At 40.0% G+C, this 22,072-nt stretch overlaps 1 protein-coding gene across 1 annotated transcript in view; it reads right to left on the bottom strand.

The window, feature by feature from the left end:
* Positions 1-2,942: 2,942 nt before the first annotated feature.
* LOC122791750 (SLAM family member 5-like) overlaps positions 2,943-22,072 on the bottom strand; it is a 128,681-nt gene continuing 109,551 nt past the window's right edge. The window contains exon 5 of the mRNA XM_044059664.1: positions 2,943-3,132. The gene's annotated coding sequence lies outside the window, so the exon portion shown is untranslated. The remainder of the gene's footprint in view (positions 3,133-22,072) is intronic.

Genomic DNA, 22,072 nt, shown 5'->3' with positions numbered 1-22,072 from the left:
GTGACTCAATATATGTCCAAGTTACTTGACAGGAAAATTTTTGTATATCTCCACCAAAATTGATATTTATGTAGTTTATAGATTTCTGACATTTTAAACTTAAAAATAATAAACTTTTTCTATATTATTATACTAGTTTATGGAGCTCTCAAAATTCACTGCTCTCAGTTGGCCATCTAGGCTCCGCCCCTTGAAAGACTATCTTTCTGAGCATTAGGATGCTATTTCAAATCAATCTGAATGTATTCCACTTCTGCTTTGTCAGTAATAGTTTTCTTCTTACATAAATACTGTAATTTAATACGTGTTATCATACTGTCTGAGTCTAACAGCCATTAGAGTTCACTGTATCCAATTAAGACATTGCACTTAACTGGCAGTATCATAGTTACGGAATAAATTCTCCCTCATTCAAATCAATAATTTATTGGATTTTAGAGGCACAACATCACTAGTGACATGCTTTTTAGAATTTATAGTTTTCACAGGTTTATCAATGTTACTATCATCAGTATGGAACCTATCTATGTCACCCTTTTTTCCACATTTAATACAGAGTATGTCTGCAGGTGTTACTTTTTGTTTGTTGCCAACATTTGACATAGGTTTTTCCAAAGGTCTAGCCTACACAGATTTATCCATTGCTTCATGGCATAACAATCTTTCTACTGGCACATCAAACATTTCAGTCTTTAAGGTCAGTTTAACACACCAGTTTTCTTAACACAGTACATGGAGATATTTTAAAGTTGTCGGTTGCTATCTTTCTATAATTTTTATTCTTATTATGTTGACCATTCATGTCTAACAATAAACATAATATGCTTTAAGTGACATAATTGTGACCTTACCATTTTGTTATGAGAAAAAGTCCAGTTATTAAACTTTTGATCTTACATCTCTGAACTAACAACAACAACTCTAGAAAATAAAGCCTTTCTGGTTTAACATAGTCCTTGGTAACCAGTCTTCTTCAAGTAAATGAAGTCTGGCAGTGGACCTCCACTTAACTAGGCTGTTAAGATCCTGGGCCGATCAGCTCAGACCAATCCCACCTTGAGTGCATATTATTCAAAGGAAGTAAGATATGACTCAAAGTTCTCCTCCCAGATGTTTAATGGTGGAACTGTTCTTGGATAACTATCAGCTTAACTTCCATGACCATCCCTTCAATTGCAGGGACTATAGTCTCTAGTAACTGCTTTGTGGTAGTTATTTTGGAACATACAGGTGTACTCAAAAATGCAGCATACCAAAATATTCTCCCCTCTCGCCATCTCTTTTTGTAGAAAAACAGATGAGTCCACCAGTCTTTATAAAAATAGTGCAATTTCTTATGCACAAATAAAAGTAAGGCAGAGTCTTCCAAGCAAAATAAAGTCTTTTTTAAATGAAATCCACAGCAAATAAATTTAACTTACCTGTATGCTGCTGTGCAACAATCTCTTTTGGCATCTTTCTCTGGATTCCTCTAGCAGCAGCAGTTTCCATTGCCTTCCTCAGTGTCTTCCCATCGCTGTGGGTGATGTTCTCTCTGTCGTTCAGAGCTGCTGCTCTGAGAGACAATTCCCCATTCACAAAGGGCAAATGTCTTTTTGTACTGAATTCAATAGCTTATTAGACAAATTTACTTTTACTAACATATCCGGGTATCTTTCTACTATTAAGGCAACAAGTACAACTTGACAAAACACTTCACTTAAAGAAATATCCTTTTATTTATAATGAATTCTTTTACAACATTATGTAAACATTATGTACATGACTGTTTACACATTTTGGGTAACTTGTATTCTTTGTTTGAAGAAAAAACACATTGCTATATTTCTAAATCTCGATATATATATATATATATATATATATATATATATATGTGTGTGTGTGTGTATGTATTTACACACACACACACACACACACACACACACACACACACACACACACACACACACACACACACACACACAAAGCAGAAAAGCCATTGAGATACAAGGACAATGGGTAAACTCCACATAGGTAGTCAGTAGAAGTCAGAACTGAAAACTCTGTAGCTGTGAAACAAATCATATCACTGAACCACTGCATAGGTTTCTTTAAACATTTCAGTTGATAATTGACCACTTTGTTATTCTAATCCCTATGTTTATTTATTTGTTATTTTATTATTTTTTTTTTGTTGAAAGGATGAATGGGCTTTTGAATACCCTTTTCAGTCTAAATGTTTTTTTCAAGTAAGACTAACAACATAATATTTTAACTGCTATTGTTTGCTTATTTTGTATGCTTTAGAACAATATTTATTTTTTTGTTTTCTTGGGGGGGGGTGTTACAAATCTCTTGTTATTTCTTAAGACACAGAGAAAAGATGGTAATGTGATGTCAGATGTCAAGGTTCAATTCATTTTCTAGCGAGTAGAAACATACATTAATCAAAATGAGCACAAAGAACAGCATCACATATTGTTGTACATTTATTAAAGTTTGTTTTTTTTTTTGCTGAAGATAGAAGTGTGACACTTTTCTGGACATCTCTCAAGCTACCACTGCAAAGAGTGCATCCTTGTGCTTAAATAGGTCAGACTACCTGTGTATTTGCTACCTGTCATCCATAGAGATGTGAATGCTTTTAAAGTTTATTGTGCAAGTCGTAAGTGTTGCACATTTGTTTCAGATGTTTGTTTATACATCATCATGAATGGTGACGATTTTAGCACTACCATGACTAAAATTACATACATTTTACTGTTTCATATGTCAGTATAACAACTGCTTCGATCAGCTATAGAAGTCAGGCAAATGAAATAAGTTCACGTGCACACACGCACACACATTAGATAATAATTGCTTACTTTTATTTTCAAACTGGAAACAAGCTATGCTTTGCATAATATAAACAAAGTTTGTCCATCTACTCTGTTTATACAAATAAATAATGAAATGACATATTTTTATCTTTATGTAAATAAGGCATTTTATTAACCCAGCACACCTATGCAACTGTTTCCATAGTTATTCAAAAACATTGATAACTTCCATGTTGTCATTAGGATGTTTCAGCACAATGTGCTTTTAATGTCTTAGCTCGTAGTACAGGTAGGATTCCAATTCCCCTTCACTGTCGTGTAGAAATTCATCCTAGGGAAGAGACAGAATATAAACAAGAGTACACTTAAATACCTATCTTTTTTAATTATGATGTCTCCAGATGACCAGTGTGACAAAATGAATGACCATTACATTGCTCTCATCTCAGTCATTGACCACATTTCTTTATTACGCATCTTATTCAAAGTGGGCTCTGTAGTTCAGATCTCTAGGTCTCATTACCTGCTAAGATAGCTTATTGTTCAATGACACATCGCTTGACTTATTTTGAAGATGGACAGCTAAAAATAAGATTAGGAGTCATTTAACAGGAATCATTCAATACAAACTGTATTCAAACAGTAAAAGGTAGGAGTAAGACAAGCTTAGGAGGTATTCAACAGACGTCATTCTCTGCAAACTGTATTCAGACAGCTAAAACATACGTAAAACAGGATTGAAAATAGAAAAGAAGTTAAATACGTTGTTAGAGAGGCGAGATATTGAAATGTGTCAGGTGCTCTATGTGCGATCTGCTAGTATGAACACCTTCGGGGCTGGGGTTGGAGGTAGGTTTTAAGCCTGTACAAGGACTGGAATACTAGAATCTGAGGGTATAGATAATACCTATCTATATCTGCACTCTACCGTTTCCTTCTCCTCACAATTCTTAACCTCTGTTTTAAACCACCTTTTATTCATCTCTCCTGTTCACTCAGTATTTACCTTCCCCGACCCCATCAAACAGCCTGTTCCAAGACTTTCTACTACACAGATTATACTTAACCATATTTCTATACACAGTTTCTGACTCTGTCACCATACCTGCAATCACTTTGACATCACTAGTGCCTCACCTCCTCTTAATCTGACCTTCTACAAATAAGTTCACTAGCTAATATAAACAGACGTATCACTGTAAAATCATATTGTATATAGTATTGTCTATACTCTGCTCGTATAACCTTCTCTGTACATATATCTGTATAAAAACAGTTACCTATACAAAAATATTACAAATTTGAACCTAGTATACTATTGTTTCAAAATGTAATCACTGTGAAATATACTTATATCTGAGATTTTAATTTTATCTGTAGAATATGATTGTGGAGCTATTTCCCTAGGCATCTGCTGAAAAGGGGCTTTGTCCCAGTCAGACTTTCCTGGTAAACAAAGATAAATAAAGTAAAATAAAATAAAATAAATAAAATAGATAATTCTGTGCCAGTCAGAATGTATAGATGCAGTACAAGATGAAAGAAAGGAGAAAAGGAGGATAAGCAGATGGTAAAAAAAAGGTATATAGAACATCTATGGGTGTAGTTCATAGCAGTTGGCTTTTGGTCAGAACCCAAATCTCCCTTCTGTTCTGACTGATGAGCTGCCTACTCTAGAAGGCACCACATGGTGCATGGTGGTGGGAGAGCTTTATTTCATTCTGCATGCATCAAGTAGAAGACCGCATATGCTGAGGGTCTAAGCTTCAACTCCCTGGAAAAAGCCAAATCCCTGAAGCTAGCTACCTTCAGTGATGCTTCAAAAGGAAATCTACCTTATGGTGGCACTAAAGGGAGACATTTGATTCTTTTGTTGGAATAACAAGGAAGATTCTCATCCATATTCTGGTAACCAAAAAGAATTAGAAGACGAATATGCAGCACCCTCACAAGAGAAACATTTACCATGTCTGATAGCCTCGGCAATGCATTCATTCTAACTATGCTGACAGCTGGTAAAAACATTGACCATGTCCGATAGCCTTGGCAATGCATTCATTCTAACTATGCCGACAGCTGCTGATCCAAGGCATGATACCCTTCGAAGAATCTTGGGTCATGGGTAACTATTCTTTGGTTAAGGCAATTAACCCTGCAAAAAAAAATGTTTCAACTGAAAATCAGTGGAAAAAAAAGAATTCATTCAAACCCAAACAATTTATAGTATTCTGTGGTCAGAAAAAAAAGAAACTAACCAGTTTGGGAAACTTTTATTGCAGCATTAAGTTTGTACTTGTTTTATGACAGTTTTCAGCAGTATCTGCCATGTGGAAATGATTATGGGCTCTTGCTACAGGTTGCACATTGTGTGTGCGTGTGCGTGTGTGTGTGTGTGTGTGTGTGTGTGTGTGTGTGTGTGTGTGTGTGTGTGTGTGTGTGTGTGTGTGTGTGTGTGTGTGTGTGTGTGTGTGTGTGTGTGTGTGTGTGTGTGTGTGTGTGCATGACAGTGTTCATTAACTGCTTAATCTCTCTTTTCACCACTTGCTCATCAATGGATGCTCAAAAGAATAAATTCCCCAGGTCTTAGTTTGTTTAACCATTTCATATAATGGGGTGAGGGAAATAACTGGCAAATACAATCAAAGTGTCCAGCTACAGAGAAGCAGACTGTATTAAGCTGGATGAAGTTTCTGTGAGTAAAATGAGAGACTGGAGAGAAAGTGAAGGAAGAAAGTGCTTGTAGGTAAAGATAATAACATGTACAAACAGCTGCTGAAAGGCGCTAGAGAAATGAGCAAGGCTTAGCGGAGACAGCTTATGCAACAGGTAAACTACACAGTTCACATCAAAGAAAGAACTGACAGCTTATGCAACAGGTAAACTACACAGTTCACATCAAAGAAAGAACTGGGCGCTGAAAGGCGCTAGAGAAATGAGCAAGGCTTAGCGGAGACAGCTTATGCAACAGGTAAACTACACAGTTCACATCAAAGAAAGAAGAAGGGCTGAAAGGAAGAGGGTGAGCGAAATGAGCAAGGCTTAGCGAGCGCAGCTTGCTAAAATAATAATAATAATAATACAAACAGCTGCTGAAAGGGGGCTAGAGAAATGAGCAAGGCTTAGCGGAGACAGCTTATGCAACAGGTAAACTACACAGTTCACATCAAAGAAAGAACTGGGCAGTAGGGCTGCCACCCGGCGGTGTAAACCTTCGCTCGAGATGATCGTCACTGTTGAAGTGACACTCCAACCCCATGTGCAAAATGAGGAAAGGGGTTAAGGATGGACGGATTTTATGAGTTAAAAAAGTGGAGAGGAGAGGAATGTAGGCAGAGAAAGGCAAGAAAAATGTCTACAAAGGTAGTAAAAAAGGCCAAAGTAAATCTATAGAAATATCTAGAAGATGAAACAAAAACAAGGAAGATGAGATTCTTTTCATATATACAGGAAAATGAAGGCGAAGACAGAAACTGATCAGGGAAGGGAAATGTAATACCAATGACAGGAAAATGCAGGCATTTGGATGAATTCTTCACTTCAGATTTCACAAAATAGAATAAGGAAAGAGAAGTGCCAGCTGTGGAGAAGAGTGGGAGAAAGAGGAAGGACACCTGACAGTCACATATCAAGGGAAGTTTTAGAAGGAAACCCAAGGAGGTAAGGATAGCCATAGCTCAGGGTCCTGACAACATACCCCCAATATTCTTATTAACTTGGCAGATGTATCTGCAGATCCCCTGACAGCGGTCCTCAGCTGGTCACTCAGCAGGGCAAGGTTCTAGAGGAGTGGAAGTAGGCTGTGTTAGTGTTACTCTAGAAGGTGTGAGCTTGAACTGACTTGCAAAACTACAAACCCAAAAGCTTGACGTCAGTAGGAGTGAAGGTCATGCAGAAGACGTGGGGGAAAGGCTACCCGGCTTCTCCTAGAGCAACAAGCTCCATAATAAGTGTCAGTAGGGGTTTCTGGAAAACAGGTCATGTCTGTCAAAACTGATTCAGTTTTATGAGAGGGTTATGTTGGAACTTGACACAGGAAACACGGTTGATATTATATTCCTTGACTTCTGTGAGCCATCAACTTTGTTCCTCACAGGAAACTGTTAGGTAAACTAAAGTGATTAACAGTAGGAGACAAACTGGAGAAATTGGTACAAGCATGTCTGCGTGTCAGGAAGTAAACTGTAGTACTTAGGGTGACTCTTTCAAAAGAAAATTAAGTATTCGGTGGGATTCCACAGGGGATGGTCCTGAAATCACTGTGGTTTTACATCATTGTATGATATATCACAAGTGGCATTTTGAAATGGATCATCCTATTGGCAGAGGAAACAATGAAGGATGGGAGAACAAACCTTCAAAGAGATCTGAACAGACTAACAGAGTGGGCTGAGAAGTGATATGTAATGTTTTAGGCAAGGAAGAGTGAAGCACATCACCTGGGTATAATAATCCCAAAGGGGAATACCAAATGAGAAGACCAAACTTAAAAAAGGATAGAGCAGGAAAAAGAGCTTGATGCGGTAATAGCAACAGAAGTGATGGCTGTAGCCACGGTCAGTAAGATGCGAGGCTGTATCCTTCAGTCACTGTTCCCCAGGAACACAGAGGTTATAACAGAGCCTTGGTCAGGGCCCAGCGGAACTACTGTGATATGTTCTTATGCCCTTACAGGGATAAGGATATGGTTCTCCTCAAGGAAATACAAGAAAAGCTACCAGGTTAACAAAGGGAATGGAGGTCAGAGGGCATGTGGATATACAGCAGGAGGTAAATCTAGGTAAGAAAAAGACGACATTTTGTGGCTGAACAGAATGTTTACAGGACAGTGTGACTGCATACAGATCAAGAGGAAAGATGGAAGAGGGGGAGGGAACATACCTACCAGATTAAGAGTACACAGTTCAACCCACACATTAGAAACTACTTTTTTATATAGATAGCAGTAAATAACATGAATAGGTTACCTCAGCAGGTGCTGGATTCATAGGATCATAGGAGGTTACTACGCTAATGGCTCTAGAGCCTTTACAAGCCTAGCCATGTTATACCCATGTTCCCTAAATGACCATGTTAGATGGTCTATATTTGCAGCATGAGTCAATGATCAGAACCAACTGCCCCTGTCCATGAGGGACATAGGAGTCACTCCTGGAGTGAATTTATGGTCTCCTGTCCAATTGTTCAAGTTTCACTTAAATAGGGTCATTGAAGAACTTCGCTTCACGTGAAATGGCAGTTTATTCCAAAGGAGCAGCAATCTCTGGGAAACATATCTGTCTCTCCAGCATGTTCTGTTAATGTCATAGGCTAGGTTAAGATCCCTGGAGTGAGTGAATCATGTCCCATTTGACTTGTGGATGTGTAGCATTTCCATTAGGGTAGGGTCAGATACTGCTCTATAGACCAGGCACAACTCACCTCTCAGCAGCCACAGAGTACATTGACAGGGCTTTTAGTCTATCCACATAGGTCATGTTTTGAAGGCCCTGTATTTTCTTGGTGAGAAATTACTGTGGGCTCTCCATGCAGGTGTTTGGGGAAGTACATACAGAAGGAAAAGTCATACTCTATTAGTGGTCTAACGAGAGCACAGAGGAGTTACAACATCCTTAGTCCTGGATATGATGCCTTTACTTATGAGGGGTGCTATGTAGAAAGCTTTCCTTACCACTGTGGACATATAGCGATTGAAGTTTAGGTTGCTGTTAACTTGTGTTCTGAAATATCACACCACTGGGTCCACTTCCTGGACTCTAACATTAAGTATCTGATGGCTGGTTGTCTCAATCGAATTAGAACCGCTGTTCACTACTACTTGAGCACAAGACCAACGTACGTTTGAATACAGTTTCTGACTACTATTCACTTCAGCCTGTGAAGTATCTCCATTAACAAGCACACCTCCTTCCGTGTTAATTGGATTAACATATTTTGAAATTTGTTGTATGAGGAGTGTTAAGTCCCCAGGCAGATCCATTGAGAGAGGTTTTAAAGCCGACTGGGTACCCCATATGTGGGTGTTTACAAGACAACTTGTAACCAAAGAAAACTGAAAACCACCAAAAATAAAAATAAAAATGAATTGTTTCTGTTCATCCATTATGTATTTAAAGATGTCAGTGAGTCTTGTTTGTTACTCTGATGAAGTCTAATCCATAGACGAAAGCGCTTAGTGTCCAAGTGTTCACATGTATAATAAAGGTATTTTCTGTTATGGTCAGTGTTTTCCATTTTATTTTTATTTTCATCTTTACATGAAGATTTAGCCATGAATAAGAACTATTTATATGCACACCCCAAACAGACACCAGCCTGGTTAACAACAGGAAAAACAATACCCCTACTTAAGAGTGAACCTGCAAGCTATGCTAAAAACTATAGACCAATAACTTGCCCTCTGACAACGTATAAACTATAGACTGGATTTGATGGGTAGCAAAAAAGTCATATGGAACAAATGATCATTTGTTGTTAAATAAAGTCATAGTGGAGAACTGTAAAAAGGAGAAGAATATAAGTATAGCATGGACTGACTACAAAAAAGCATTTGACAGTACCCCACATTCATGGATAAAAGAGTGTTTACAAATGTATAAAATACACCCTACACTGCTCAATTACATTACAGTGACCATGAAACAGTGGCAAACCACTTTGCAGTTAAGCTATGATAAAGGATACATTATTATTCCAGGGATAAAAATTCAAAGAAGGATAGTCCAGGCTGACTCTCTGTCACGGCTACTCTTTTGTCTCGCCCTTAACTCATTAAGTTGTTTACGTAGATTAGGTCACAGCCACAATTTGACTGCCAGAAAACATCCAATTGTAAAGACTTCTCATCTTCTTTTTTGCAGATGATTTAAAACTGTATAGTTCATAAGATAAGGAACTGAAAGTACAACTGCAAGTAGTCAAAATTTTTTCAAATGATACAAGAATGCCATTTGGTATTGATAAATGTGCAAAAGCAACCTTTAAAGAAGTAAGGCTGTAGCATCAAGAAAACAGCAGTTTGTGAAGGGAATATGATATTAAAGAAATCAAATGGGGTAGTGGTACTTAGCTGTGATTGTAGTGCACAGGGTCCTGAGTTTGAGACTTGGGAGGGCTGATTATTTAGTGGGAGGATGGCAGAATTGTTAAGGTGTTTACCTTGCAGACACAAGGTGCAGAGTTTGATTCTCACATGGGGTAATTGGCTAGGCTTAAAAATGGCCCACAAGTGCAGTTAGCCTAGTACTAATCCATGAACCTAAGAACTTGAGCTGGAGGGAGTGTATAAATATTTGAGAACTGCTAAAGGATCAACAATAAAACATGAACAAATGCGAATAAAACTTAGAAAGGAATACTTTAGAAGACTAAAATTAATACTGAAAACAGCATTGAAATCTAGGAACAAAGTCCATACTATAAACTAATTTGCTCTTCCTGTCCTAACTTACAGTTTTGGAGTGACTGACTGGCCCCAAAAGCTGTTGGATAGTTTGGACAGGAAAACAGGAAGGATGCTTCATGCTCATCAAATGATTTATAAAAATCAGTGCATACCAAGATTATATATTCCCTGCTCTGAAGGAGGTATGTGCCTCCTCAAAATTCATGACATGTATAGCTCTACAATCGTGGGACTGCATACATACCTGTTGACCTCACAAGACCCAAATGTAGTGAAAGTTTTGAAACATGAAGGGAATAAGTCAAAGATGGCTTCCCTGCTTAGTTTAGCAGAAGCATATCAGTGTCAAGTGGGAATGGAAATCAAACCAGAAGTAGATAAAAATCAGGCAGCAACTGAATGTGCCAAAAAACAAAAGAAAGAATATAAAGTGAAGGATCAGATGAGAAGACAAGACATTTGGAAAATGCATAAATACAGCTGCAAAAATAGAAAACTCTTAGAAAAACCTCATGTTGATCAGGAATGAACGCAGGAATGGTTAAGGAGAGGTGAATTTAAAACAAAAGACGAGAGGTTAATATTGGCTGTCCAAGATAGTGGGCTACTTACACATTGGTTTACAAAGTCCACTGAACATGTGGAAGAAACAGACAAGTGTAGGTTTTGTAAAACAGATTTGGGAACAGTCACACATCATTGCCGGTTGTGATGCACTAATGACAGAAAGACTGTACACTGAAAAGCATAATAATGTGGCAAGACTGTTACATTGGGGATTGTGCAAACATTATATTACTAAAATACCTAAAAACACTGAAAACATGAGCCACAAAGCATTATAGGAAATGATGAAGTTTATATCACATGGGATCATCCATTACCAACAGTTCAAAAAATCGATGTGAGAAAATCAGATATAGTAGTCCACGAAAAGAAGACAAAATTAGCACGGATCATTGAAATTGCTACACCCAGTGACTACAGTGTCTTATGTACAGAGATACACATAGTCATAAAATACCAAGATTTGCAGACAGAAGCAAAAGCAATGTGGAAGAAGGATACACAGACAGCTCCAATCATAGTAGGAGCAATGGGTCTTATAAAAAAGATTTTGTAAGAAACTTCTCTGTGTGGAAGATTTTCAGTCCATATATTTCTAGTTAATCACTGTATATTAATCAGATCAGACAATAGTAGTACAAGTAGCGAATGTAAACTCGTCTTAAGTCAAAACAAAATATAATAAAAAGTTTGTTCTTTGTCTTTCAGCTTTTTCCAGTTAGGGGTTGCCACAACGGAACTCCAGTCCGCTAGTGATTGGCAGTAGATTTTCAAGAATGCCGAGGTGCCAGCTCGACGTTCAACCTTCCACGAAGGCATGCCCATTTACGTATGGCTTTTGAATGCCCGCTCAACCGTGGGGAGGACATGCAGACTCCACACAGAAGGCACTCCCCGCACTCTAGCCGAGAATCGAATGGGAGAACCTCTTGCTGTGAGGCAACAAAGCTACCACTGCACCACCGCGGCAAAACAAAACAAAAAGTAATAACAGAAAATGTATAATTGTACAGCATTACTAAGTATTCGAAAGTAATCCAAGTTATCTGTGTACTTAATAAAGGATTTTCGACTGGAAACAGACTGCCTGCCTTGCTTGGATTACTTTTGAATACTTAGTAATGCTGTACAATTATATATTTTCTATTATTACCTTTTGTTTTGTTTTGACTTAAGACGAGTTTACATTCGCTACTTCTACTACTATTGTCTGATCTGATTAATATACAGTAATTAACTAGAAATATATGGACTGAAAATCTTCCACACACAGAAGTTTCTTACACTGTTTTGTTTTTGGACCCACTACACTTTAGTGGGTTGTTTTGAGACTTTGGGGATACAACGGAGATTACTTGTTATAAAAAAGATTTTGCAGTCGTACTTAGATATATTACCAATACACGTAACTCCATATGAATGCAGAAGGAGTCATTACCGGGCACATTGCGAGTGCTACGAAGAGCACTTCTGGCTGACATCAAAGACTGAAACAATACTAATTTAATGAACTTGAATCATACTTTGACTTAGGATTGGGTCCATTCCTGTCATGGTATTAGAAACCCAAAAGACTTGGAGAAATTATAAAAGAGAGATAATGATGCACTGTTTTGCATTTGTGTTAGTCCCCTTTGTAATATGCTAACATCATTAAGGGATTCAATGATTGCACCCAATTTGCAATTGTTAGCGAAACTGGAAAGCCATAGGTTATCTAGTTTTGCCTGGACTTCCGAGAAATAGATTCCAAACAGTACTGGGCCCAGCACAGATCCATGTAGTTCACCACTGGTAACTGGTCTACTGATAGAGGTGGAATCCCCAACTTTGACTATATGCATTCTGTCAGTAAGCCAGCTGGCTACCCATCTAGTAATGCATGAGTTAATCCCTAGCTGGGAGAGTTTCTCAATGATACCTGAGTAGGAAATTGTGTTAGAAGCCTTGGCTAAGTCGAGATAGGCAGTATGTATTGTTTTGCCTTCATCCAGGGCTTTGATGACATTCTAGAAGTCCAACAGGTTTAATAAACATGAGCTACATTTAACAAAGCCAAATTCATTTGGGTCGAAAGTTTTAAGGTCACATATGTCTTTTTTAATAAGGTCCATGATGATTCTTTCGATGGCCTTGCAGATAAAGCTGGTTAGGCTTATGGGTCTATAGTTTCCAGGGTCAGTTTATGGACTCCCTTTGTGCAAGGGAATTACTGTTGCTGTTTTCCACTCTGCTGGAACAAAGTCAGTGCTTAGGCTGTGGTTAAAGAGAGTGCCAAGTGGTTCCACAAGGTTCTGTTTTATGCTGTTTAGTAAGCAGCCTGGGATGTTATCTGGTCCTATAGAGAATGTGTTTTTGGCCTTGGACAGTACAGTTATGACTTGCTCTTTGGAGATGCTAGGTAGAGGACTGGTGGCCAGTATGCTTTGGGGTATGACTGGTGGGGAAATGGGGGTGAAGTTTGCCCCATATCTGTCAGCTAGGAAGTTGACAATTTCTTAAGGGTCAGTATGAGTTGTACCATCCACTACTAGTTCAGCACAAAGCTGGGCCTTCCCTTTTAGATTTTGCATGTAGCTAAATAATGCCTTATGGGTATCCTTAGCTAGGGAGGCTAATTTAGCTTCATAATTAGCTTTAGAGGACTTTACAAGGTACCTGATTTGTTTGTTCAAGCTGAGGAGGGTGTTCTTCCTCTACTGAGTCAGTTGCCTCTTATTCTTAGACATTGGCTTCTTCCTCTTGTTATATAACCTATTTATACTTGAGGTCTACCAGGGTGGCTTGTTTTTTTCATGGGGACCTGATTTTGATCCGTTCAGGTACAGCCGAGTTTATACAGTTGTACAAGTGTTTATACACAGCATTTGTGTACACCTCTGCATATGAGTCTTTGCTGGCTATGTTAGCAGGGAGTTCAAAGCTATTTATACCATCATTTAGTAGGCTGTAGTTTGCTTTGGAGAAATGTTTCATTATTTTAGCTCCTGCAAAGGGGGGGGGGGGATGTCAGGTCCAATTGTTACTTAAGATTAAACTGATTTATAATTAGACCTTACCAATGAAGGCAACACACTGGGGGTAGTGCAATCACCCCATGTTGGCGAGTACTACGTCTAGGACGTTTGAGCTGCATGTGTGGGTACTGACTATTTGTTCCAGAGCATTTGTATTGATAAAATCCAGGAATCTCAGGGGGAGCATGTTTGTGCTTGTATATGTCTCCAAATCTATGGAAGGATAGTAGAAATCACCCATGACCAGGGTGTTTGGCTGTATAGCAAGTGACTGTAGCAAGTCCAGATAGACAGTGTTTCTCTTGGTTCCTGGTGGAGGAACTATGGCTAACAGTGGTGTGGAAGGGGGTTTTGCTTATAGTTAGCTGGACTTGGAGTAGCTCTAGGAAGTCATACTGTTTAACCGGTCCTGAGGTGTATTTGTACTTAATGAAGATGGATACACCTCCACCTTTGGTTCTTTCATCCTCATTTTGAGGTCTGAATATGTGGAAGGCATTGTAGCCTTGCATGGCTGTGGTACTTTCTGTGGTCTTGAACCATGTCATAGTGACTGCACAAACATCAGCATCTTCCAAGGTGAGGAGTACTTCCAGACAATGCAGTTTCCTGTTTAGACTTCTAGCATTAAACAGCATAAATCTTGAGTGGATTTTTTTTACATCAGAAATTTGGTTGTCGGTTTTGTGCAAGATCTAACCAACGCACTATTAAGCATTGGTATGATTTTGCATTAAGCTATTTTGGGCGCAGATTTAATTATAAAATGTTGTCAGATAGCCATTTGACTACTGGACTTCACAAAAAAATGCAAAGAAAAAGAAAAAGACATGCAACCGAGGCCCAAAACCGATGACGAAGCTTCTCCTAAGCCAGTCGCCGGTTCTCAGTGAGGCGCTTTCGCAGCCCCTGATGCCCACTACTTTAGAGTCGCAGCCTGCTACCGACTCCCACATGGAATCAGCTAGGCCACTGGAAACTCAAGGTATTGGAGCCTCGGACATTATTCCCTCAGATGGGTCCGGAGCTGCTGAGTAGGCACCGGTTTCTGAGGGTGTATTCAGACCTAAACAATTATACATTAAACCGACTTCAGCTTCAAAGGCAAAGACTAAAGCACCTTTAAAGACAAAGAAACAAACTCAACAGCCATATGGACAAGCATTCATGCCCAAAAAACAGATGCTCAAAATGGCCGAAGACTTGATTACCTTGATCAGGGGTTCCCATCCCCCTCCTGATAAGAGGCCTAGGCAAGAGACAGACTTTGAATCTATGAATCTTTAGATCAGGTTTCTATTTCTTCTGATTCCTCCTCTGATCAGGAATATTCACTTCCCCCCTATGAGGATTCTGATGCTGAAGAATCTATTCCTTCAGCTTCTCCTCCTGAGGACTATTTTTTTGGGGAAACCTTGCATACCATGAGGGAGCATTTCCACTGGGAATGCTAAGACTTTTCAGAATCTAAAAAGAGGCTCAGGGACTTCCTTTTACTACCTCAACACAGGCCTCTGGCTGTTCCAACTGTGTTAGACATTGTAGATGATGTGTTTTCAGAGTCTAGTCTGACCCCTGACTGATATTACAGGGTTCCTGATTCCAAACATTCCTCAGATTTTGCAATACTTAACTGAGATGCTGGACAAAGGCCTATTTTTTTCATCAATTAAAATTCATGCCTCTGCCATTTCGGCTCATTCCAATACAGAGCCACCAATCTTTTCTCATCCTTTACTAAAGCTGTATCTTAGAGGAGCTAAAAATTTAAGGCCTCCAAGGAGATCACCAACACCTGCATGGGACCTCAACTATGTCTTGGAAAAACTCACCCTGCCTCCTTTTGAGCCAGCTGCTACTGCTGATATAAAGTTTTTATCTTGGAAAACAGCTCTGCTCCTAGCAATAACTTCTGCAAGACAAGTTTCAGCGCTACAGGCACTAATGGCTGTGGAACCTTTTATCATTTTTCATCCAGACAAGGTCTCTCTTAGGATAAACCCAACATTTATGCGTAAGGTGGTGTCCAGTGTGGCTCTTAACCAAACTATTCATCTGCCAACTTCTTATCCAAATCCACAGAACAAGGGGGAGAGAATTATCCATTCTTTGGATGTACACAGACAACTTAGATTCTACTTGGACAGAACCAAAGTTTTCAGGAAGACAAAGCAATTACTAGTGGCATATGCTGCAGGATCACAAGGAAAGGCTATCTCAAAGCAGACTATTTCAAAGTGGATAGGCCACTGTATTCGTTTCTGCTACTTATGCCATGACAAGCCAGTACTTAAGGGCATTAGGCCACACTCTACCAGAGCTGCAACCACTACAACAGCCTTTCTCAGGGGAGTACCAACCAAAGACATTTTAGACGCTGCTACTTGGAGTTCAGTGCACACCTTTACTAAGCACTATCACCTGCCACTCTTCTCTAAATCCAGGGCAGGCTTTGCCACTGCAGTTCTGCAGGGCCTCATAGCCGCTCCTGATGCTGTTTTGCTCCAGCCTCCCAACCATAGCTTTGGGACTCTACCCAAGTGTAATGACTGCAACAGTGAAACACAAAGAACATAGTACAGTTGTGTACACTTACCATAAATGTAGATGTTCGAGTGTATTCACTGTTGCAGTCCATGTTACCCACCCACCATCCCCATTTTTTCTACTGGAACTTATCTTTCCTTCTCCAATTTATACAACCTATGTGGTGCATTTGCTTGTAGATGAAGGTAAAGTTTATATTGGTGCATGTGCATGTGCCTTTATATACATATAATTTTGGCTACCCTTTAGGGGGCACCTGACATCTGGGGCAAGAAAAACTGACGAAAAATGGCGTTGGCTGCACCTTTTTCCTGCGAGGGAAGGAGTGACAGCAACCGATGCAGGACCCAAGACTTTGGAATTCAGGCCAACTGAGGGCAATCCTGCCAGCAGGATTACCCAAATGTAATGACTGGAACAGTGAATACACTCGAACATCTACATTTATGGTTGTGTACACAACTGTACTTTCTCACAGTACAATGCAGATATAAAATATACTTATTTTTCAGATGTATTTAGTGGATGCCTTGGATTTCTGTTCAGATACACTCTAGATCTCTGGCTAAAGTCGAGAAACTCTGAGCAGCTCCAGTAAACTGATTCTAAGACTCTTGAGACCTTCAAGAAAGTCTGGTTGGTGGTCTAAGAAAAGGGATATGGTGATCTATTGAAAGATACTAGCTACCTAACAGGCAATGCTAATAGTCTTTCTCTGCTATCAGAGCTATATAATGGTATATAATGCTATATTATACTATATTAAGCTATATAATGCTATATAATGCTATATAATACTATATAATGCAATATAATGCCATATAATGCTATATAATGCTATATCATGCTATATAATGCTATATAATGCTCTGTAATGTAAGTAAATGAGTGCACTTACTGAAGTCCTCAAGTTATTAATATAGTCCTGGACTTAGAAGTTAATTTATGTAACTGCTTAGTCAAACATGGTTAGCAAGTGATCTGAAGTGAAAAATACACCTACAGGATATGGCCTAGGCAGGTTAAAAATGCCACCTTTGTCCCTTATACATAGATGTTTCAAGGCAATTTAGTCTCACAACCATATACATCTTGCTAATAACCACCTTCAAGCTATATCCCCTTTCTCAAGGAATGTTAGGCCATTTAGTCCCAGGGTAATTTTGAGGGTATCCATCTAGTCATCCAGGTTCTGTCTGAAGCATGATTATGGATCACACTGTATGGTTGCCACCTTTTCAAATGCCCAAAGTGGGACTTTTTTTGTAGAAATTTGAGATTTTGCATGACAAAACATATCCATGGCCAGTGCAAAGGACAGAGCTTCACTTTTTGCCAGAATGAAAGTTTATTCTTCTAGTACTGACTTGCTTATGCTATTTCATATAGCATTTAGGTATTTCAGATACAAAATAACTGCTTTATGAAACTATTAAAGAAAACTTATAGGTTCATAGGTTAGTACTAAGCTAACTGCCCTTGTGAGCCATTTTAAGCCTAGCCAGTTATCTCTTGTGAGACTCAAACCCTGCACCTTGTGTTTGTAAGGCAAACACCTTAACCATTAGGCCACCCTCCCAACCCCTTAGGCCACCCTCCCAACCCCTAAAATCTCAGGACATTTGCCATTTTTTATTTTTTTTCACAGGACACAATTGCCTAAAGAGGGACTGTCCCTCGCAAAAAGGGACTGGTGGTAACCTTCTCACACTACTTAACCTGCAGGGATAGCTTATTCCAGAGATGGGGGAGGGGCTACACAATGAATCTCTCTCTGCATCACAATCTAGTTCTCTGCTGGTGAAGATTTAGGCCCCTGGTTCTGGTGTTTGCTAAGCTGTTAGACTTTTGGATACATAGAAAGTCAAGGATGACAGGGCCAGTAATGGCATGATAGGCAAGGCACAGATTGCCCCTCAAGAGCCTATAAGATACTGGGTAAAGGGGTAGAGCTTCTAGCCTCTCTTGGGAGCTTCTCTAGTTGTTTGATATGTTGTAGCAGTTGCATCCTGAGGGGGCACTGTATTCTGTATTTGGTCTAATCAGTGACGAATATAAGGAAATGATGACATATTTAGATCTGGGTCATATATCGTTGGCTTGGATATTAGTCATGCTGTATAGAAGGATTTTCTGACTACAGCTGTCATGTGATGATTGAAGTAAAGGGAACTGTCATCCCAAATTCCTGGGTCCCTGACTACAGTTTTTGTTTAATAGTGTCTATATGTTGAAGGTAGAGCTTAAGGACTGTTTGCAAAACGCAATTATACTAAGCTTTTTTTTTAATTTACAGCAGATATTAATGATGGTAAGTTCTTTCTTAAGGGTAAAGGTCTTACAGGGGGTCTTGAAAATAACACCAACTTTGTGCAGTCACCTGTAAACTTATTTATCCAGAGATCCTGATTCTCAGTTTGGAGATCAGATAAATACACGCTGAAAAGGATTGAAAAGGCAGGATCTCCCTTTGATGACTGTAGGAGGTCCAGCCTAATGAGATGTTTGATATCATAGTTGATGAGGTCAGTTATGATATGCTCCATAACTTTGCAGATCAGGTTTATAAGGCTGAAGGGTCTATGATTACCAGGATCCATGGTGGGGTCATTCTTGTAGAGGGGCATCACAACGGCCACAGTGGCAGTGTGTTATAATTCAATAGCAAATCCTGTGGCTAATCTTAGGTTAAACAAATTGAGGAGAGGTTTATTAAATATCCTGGCATGTTGTCAGGCCCCATGAAGAAAGCAGTTTTAGTCTTTAATGGCACCTTCAGAACATGTTCCTTGTAAATAATAGTACGAATAAAGAATTCTGTGATATGAGGAGTTTGGATAGATATTTTGAGGGTGGCGTTTGTAAAGAAGTAAGAGAAAGGTGTTGTGAGCAAAGAACTCCCACTGAACATGAAAAGGATTGCCAAGAAAAAAGAAACAGACGAAAATAACATTTTGAAGGTTAATAGGCTCATAGGTTCATGGGTGTGTACTAGGCCAATGGCATCGTGCCACCCGACCTTAGTTCCCAGTGCCTCTGTCGAGTAGACCCACTGTAGTGATCCCCACGGTGAATTTTCTAGTTCCCATAAACTCATCAAGATTTCTCTTGAAGAGGGCCAGTGAGTTGCTCTGCTTGACATGTATGGGAAGTCTATTCCTTAGCATAGACAGTCTCTGGGTTATGAACATGTCCCTCCAACACACTCTGTCGATTGTGGTATTGAGGTTGAGGTCTCTGGACTGTGTGGTGCGTAGGGATTGGGATTTCTTTAGATGTAGCATTTCTAACAGAGCTGGGTCAAATATGGCTTTGTAAGTCAAGCAGAGATCGCCTCTAAGAAGGCGATATGAGACAAGTAATAGTTGGAGTTTTTTTAATCTGTCTATATAGGACACATATTTAAGGCCTAGAATCCTCTTTGTGAGGTACTTTTGTGGCCTTTCCAGTTGTTGCAGGTGTCTAGTGAGGTACATGCCAAATGGGGCATTGTACTCGATGACTGGCCTAATGAGGGAAGAGTAGAGGGAGACAATGACCTCTTTCTTCCTGGATGCAAAACCCTTAGTAATGGACTTTCTGACCACAGTGGCAATGTGATGGTCAAAAGAGAGGTTGCTGTCAACCTGTGTTCCCAGATCTCTTATAACGCCTTCTGTGTTCATTGGACTACCAAAGGGGATTACAAAATTTTTTGGCATTCAGTTTAAGGCTATGGATCTGACACCAGTTGTTGGTCTCAGTGAGGCCTTTCTGAAGGATGTCAACATCACTTGGGGAGTTAATAATAGCTCCCAATTTGCAATCATCTGCAAACTTTGTCAGCCAGAGTCCATTCATGTTGGCCTGGACTTCAGAGAAGTAGATACCAAACAGGAAAGGACCCAGGACTAAACCTGTGGGACTCCACTCGTAACTGGTCAGCAGTCTGGCTTAGAGTCAGCTACTTTCACACTGTGGGTTCTGTGAGCCAGTTTGCAACCCACCTACTGATATAGGGGTCGATGCTTAGCTTAGTGATTTTTTCTAAGATTCCTGAGTGGGGAATGGTATTAAAGGCCTTGGCCAGATCAAGGTAGGCTGTATAGGTTCATAGGTTCATAGGTTGGTACTGGGCTATCTGCCCGAAGGCATATATTAGCCCAGTCACATTGTCCAGTATTCACCGCCCCTTTAGTAGTTCCCTAGACCCTTGTACTAGCAGCTAGTACCCTTGGCCCCTATCTAGTAGTGCTGTTGGTGTGATCCCTGGTGTGAACTTTCTGTTACCCATCCACTCATAAAGGTTCCTCTTGAAGAGTGATAGTGAGGGGCTCTGCCTTATGTAGATTGGGACCCTGTTCCATAGTAAGGGAAGTCTCTGCGAAGGGAATCTATCCCGCCAGCATGTTCTATTCATTGTTGTGTTGACGTTTATATCCCTAGAGCATGTAGCTCGAGTAGATTTGGTTTTGCTAAGATGGAGCATGTTCAACAATTCTGGGTTGGACATGGCTCTGTACGTTAGACAGAGATCACCTCTGAGAAAGCGGTATGCAACAGAGAACAGTCTTAGCTTTTTCAATCGTGCTGCATAGGGCAACTGTTTGAGGCCAGTAATCCTCTTGGTTAGGTACCTCTGTGGTCTCTCCAGCTGCTGGAGATGCCTAGCCAGGAACATTCCAATTGGTGCATTGTACTCAATAATGGGTCTGATGAGGGAAGAGTAGAGGGGCACCACTACATCCTTAGATCTTGATGCAAACCCTTTTTTGATCAGATGGGTCACATAGAAGGATTTTCTAACCACCTTGGCAACATGGTTATCAAAGGAAAGCTGACTATCTACTTGGGTCCCTAGATCCCTTATTTCTTCTTCAGATTTCAGGGGATTACCTCCTATGCTGTAGTTTGCGGGTACTCTGTTTTTTCCAAAGGAGATTACTGCTCATTTTTTTTGCATTTAGCTTGAGACCATGGCTTTGACACCATGCATCAGTCTCATTTAGGCCCTTCTGGAGGATCTCCATGTCAGCCGGAGACTATTATAGCACCCAGTTTGCAGTCGTCCGCAAACTTAGTCAGCCACAGCCCTTCCATGCGTGCCTGTACTTCTGAGAAGTATATGCCAAACAGGAGGGGCCCCAGGACAGAGCCCTGAGGCACACCACTCATTACTGGTCTGGATTCGGACATAGATCCCGCTACTCTTACTTTATGGGATCTGTCTGAGAGCCAGTTTGCGATCTATCTTGTGACTTAAGGGTTTATGCCCAGGCTGGTGAGCTTATCAATAATACCTAAATGGGGAATGGTGTCAAATGCTTTAGCAAGGTCAAGGTAAGCCGTGTGTACCTTCTTTCCCTTATCTATAGCCTGAGTAACTGTCTCAAAGAAATCCACCAGGTTCAGAAGGCATGATCTGCCCTTGACGAAGCCGAACTGTGTGGGGTTCAGTGACTGGAGGTTCCCAATCTCTCCATTTATGAGTTCCATAATGATTCACTCCATAGCCTTACAGATCAGACTGGTCAGGCTTATTGGTCGGTAGTTCCCAGGGTCAGTTGTGGCCCCACCCTTGTGTAGCGGGACCACCGTTGCCGTGCGCCATTCTATGGGCACATATCCTGTGGAGAGGTTGAGACTGAACAGGGTATTAAGATGTGGGGTTAATTCCTTTTGGAGCTCGCGTATGACACAGCCTGGGACACCATCTGATCCCATGGTGGCAGTGTTTTTAGCTTTAGATAGAGCCTTGT

Source organism: Protopterus annectens, chromosome 17.part0 (genome assembly GCF_019279795.1).
Source record: "Protopterus annectens isolate FY-2018-M chromosome 17.part0, PAN1.0, whole genome shotgun sequence".
NCBI classification, from domain to species: Eukaryota; Metazoa; Chordata; order Ceratodontiformes; family Protopteridae; genus Protopterus; species Protopterus annectens.
Note: the sequence above shows the minus strand (reverse complement) of the source record. Positions and strands in the feature narration are given on the sequence as shown.